At 38.4% G+C, this 4,010-nt stretch overlaps 1 pseudogene; it reads left to right on the forward strand.

Moving 5' to 3' along the window:
• Positions 1-275: 275 nt before the first annotated feature.
• Positions 276-2,721, forward strand: LOC139881803 (EIN3-binding F-box protein 2-like; annotated as a pseudogene).
• Positions 2,722-4,010: the final 1,289 nt, after the last annotated feature.

Below are 4,010 nucleotides of genomic sequence, written 5' to 3' on the forward strand. Positions count from 1 at the left end.
TATATAAAAGTCTTCAAACAAAACGTATTTCTCTAACACAACAACAACAACCAGCTCAAAAGAGGAAAAAAAAAAAAACCTTCAGCTCCTCTGTTTTTCTTTTTTGCCCTACTCTGTTGGGGTTGTAGATTGAAAAATTCCTCTCATCTTCTACAATCTTTCACTAAGTTGGTCACTTTTTTGTTAATGCATTCAAGCTTTCAAGGTCTATTTGTGTTTTGCTTATTAGGAACTTTATTGGGTTTTCAAAGAAGCTTCTTTTCTGAGATTCAACTATGCCTGCTCTTGTTAACTACAGTGGTAAGTTCCCTTGCTGCAGCTTTTTACTGTTAGTAATTATATATCTCTCGAATTAGATTGGTGTAGATTGTGTTCTGGGTTGTTGTTATTAGTTTTTGGTTTAGGGATTTTGTTTAAGGCTCTAGATCGATCTAGTTGGTAGGCTGGTAGCTGAAATTGTTATAAAAGCTTGAATCTTTTGATAGGAAACCAAAGTTTAGAACTTTTTTGCTGCGAAATGGTTTAGATCTGGAATTCCATGAGCTGAAAGCATGATCAAGCTACAAAAACCTACTCCACATCTCTAATTTAGCTGAAAATGATATCTATAATACGTAACAGGTTGTTTATCTTTGCTTGAATTGTTGGAAATTCTGTTTAATTGTGTGTTATAGTAAACAAAGTTTTCAAATTTTGTCAATAGAATAGATAATTAGGTGTTCTTCGTCTTTTCTTAGGAAGATCTCATGATATAATTATTACTTTAATAGCTTTGATCCGTATTCTTTTAGCTGACATGAGTTGTTGTTGATGGATCTTATAGGTGACGATGAATTCTATTCTGGAGCTTCCTTTTGTAAAAGTCCAGTGGACTTGGCTCGTTCATGCTCTATTAGCTCCAATGTGGACGTGTGCACTCCTCCACGAAAGCGTGCTCGCGTTACTACCTTATTTGTCGCTAACGAAGAATTTGAGCAGAATAATTATAAGAAACCCACAATTAATGTTCTTCCAGATGAATGCCTTTTTGAGATCTTCAGACACGTGCCTGAAGGTAAAGAAAGGAGCTTGTGCGCGTGCGTGTCCAAGCATTGGCTTATGCTGATGGCAAGTGTTCGTAAGGCTGAACTATGCAAGGAGAACAAAAGTGCTTCATCGGATTCTAATGATGATGCCGAGATGATTGATCATGAGAGTGATGGATACCTTACCAGATGCTTGGAAGGGAAGAAAGCCACTGATGTCAGACTTGCAGCCATTTCCGTCGGAACTAGTAGCCGTGGAGGTCTCGGAAAGCTTTCAATTCGCAGAAGCAATTCGATTCGTGGAGTCACCGATCTTGGCTTGTCAACAATAGCCCGTGGCTGTCCTTCGCTTAAGACCCTTTCTTTGTGGAATGTCCCTCGTGTCACTGATGAAGGTCTGATTCAGATTGCCAAAGAATGCCATCTTCTTGAGAAGCTAGACCTTTGCCAGTGCCCTTCAATTTCCAGCAAGGGTTTGATTGCCATTGCCGAGAACTGCCCGAATCTGTCTGCCTTGAACATTGAATCCTGTGCAAATATCGGTAACGAAGGCTTACAAGCTATCGGGAAATTGTGCCCTAAGCTTAAGTCCATCACTATGAAAGACTGCCCTCTTGTTGGAGATCTTGGAGTATCAAGCCTGTTTTCAGCAGCCCCTAAAAGCATCACAAAGGCTAAGTTCCAGAACTTGAACATCAGTGATTTCTCTCTGGCAATTATCGGCCACTATGGTAAGGACATTGCCAATTTATCGCTCTGTGGTCTCCAAAATGTGACTGAGACAGGATTTTGGGTCATGGGTAAAGCTCAGGGTTTGAAGAAAATGGTATCTTTGACAATTTCTTCATGTCGGGGAGTGACAGACGTTAGTCTTGGAGTTTTGGGAAAAGGCTGCATGAACTTGAAACAGATGTGCCCTAGAAAGTGTTGCTTTGTTTCGGACAATGGATTGGTAGCTTTTGCTACATCAGCAAAATCTCTCTCGAGTCTCCAATTAGAAGAATGCAACGGGGTTTCCCAAAATTGAGTCATCGGTTCCCTCTCAAACTTGAAATCTCTTACATTGGTGAAATGCATGGGAATCAAGGAAACACCACTTGAAATTATACTTACACAAGCTCCATGTGCTTCTCTCCGATCGTTGTGTATTCGAAACTGTCCGGCAATCGGCAACACTAGCCTGGCTTTGATCGGAAGCTTGTGCCCCAAGCTTCAGCATGTTGAGCTAAGTGGTCTCTGTGGGATAACAGAAGCTGGACTTGTCCCTCTTTTGGAAGTTCGAAGGCAGGACTAGTCAAGGTCAATCTACACGGATGCTTGAATGTGAATGATGAAGTTGTCTCCAAGTTGGCTAGGCTCCATGGCTTTGGAAGTTTTAAATCTTGATGGCTGCAGGAAGATCACTGATACAAGTTTGATGGAAATTGCAGAGAATTGCATGTTCCTTAGAGATCTAGATTTGTCAAAGAGCGCAATTACGGATTCTGGTATAGCTTTCCTATCTCATTCTAAGCAGCTCAATTTGCAAGTTCTCTCAATGTCAAGTTGCTCCCAGTTGTCGAACAAAAGCATGCCTTATCTTAAAAGACTGGGACGGAGCTTGCTTGGTTTGAATATCCAACACTGCAATTCTATCAGCAGCAGCTCGGTTGACATCCTTGTTGAGACTTTGTGGAGATGTGATATCCTGTCCTGATTTGAGAAAGAAGAAATTAGCTTTTATTACATTAAAAAAAAAAAAAAAACCAAAAAAATGGAAAAAAAGAAAAAAAGTCCGATCACATGGGTAGTAGCAAAGTTCAGTATTGTTTTTTGTGCCGATAAGGGATGGTCTCCTGGAAATCTCGACGTGCTTGGTTGTTTTCTGAGGTACATGGTCATCTTTTTTGCAGGCTTTGCTTGTTGAAACCTTTTTGGCATTCTTGCCAACTTTTGTCGCTATGTTTTCTGAGGGATGCAAACAACCGTTATCGGTTTCCACCTTCCAATTTACCATCCTGCCAGTGGGTCCTAATTTTGTTACCGGATGATGTTGAAACTACTCTGTGCTTTAGGCAGCTTGGTCAAGTATTTGGCTGAGCTTTCTTCTCGCCTTTTGGAGCCAAAAAAAACAGTAATCTTAGTTTTCAAGTTATCTGTCTTTTAAGCTCGTATGGTTATGTTAATGTCAAGTGATTGCATAAGCCAGTTCTTTGTTTTGGTTGCCTGAGGCTTTTAGGATTTTGGCCATGATAGGTTGTACAATCTGTCCATGACAACTTTATGAGTTGTTTTTTTCATTACCAAGTCCTAGTTTTTCCAGGCTTCTCATGCTTATGAGCTGTTCTTTGTAATCACTACTCAAGTTAAATCCGAAAAAAGAAAAAATAAATGAAAAAATAAAAAAGAAAATAAAAAATTGTTTTTTTTTCTCTTTTTTTATGTAATTGGCTGTTTTGTTATTCTGAAGTCACTTTTATTTCAAAGGAATTGTTGGCAATCTACCAGACAAACCTTGGGCTTTACGGCCCATTTCATTATCATAACGTTAAAATAACAGCTCAATTGCTGTGGGGTCATGAAAGCCCATTTTTTTATAAACCTAACTACTGTATGAGCAAATTTTAGGTAATAGGTGCGCAACAAGTTATTAAATACTACATCCGTCTTAAAATAGATAAAAAAAATTACATATAATTTATATTTAAAAATTTTTACCCATTTTGGCACGAAAGTTGTATTATATAGTCGTATTAATTAGATTAGACATATTGAATTTTATTTTCTGGCTTATTCTGTTTGAAATTGAACAATTGCCAATGCCATGAACATCTAATATTATGTAAGGCCTAAGGAGTATTTTAAACAAGTTTTTTTCCTTTTCCAAAGAAATTAGAAATCCAAGTCATCTTTACCTAGCTGGACATTAATTTTTTTTTAAAGTCGCATAAAAGCCATAATCATTCATTCGAAACATCCAAACGGACAAGTTCAACTACATGAAGC

The sequence above is a fragment of the Rutidosis leptorrhynchoides genome, unplaced genomic scaffold (genome assembly GCF_046630445.1).
Source record: "Rutidosis leptorrhynchoides isolate AG116_Rl617_1_P2 unplaced genomic scaffold, CSIRO_AGI_Rlap_v1 contig196, whole genome shotgun sequence".
NCBI classification, from domain to species: domain Eukaryota; kingdom Viridiplantae; phylum Streptophyta; class Magnoliopsida; order Asterales; family Asteraceae; genus Rutidosis; species Rutidosis leptorrhynchoides.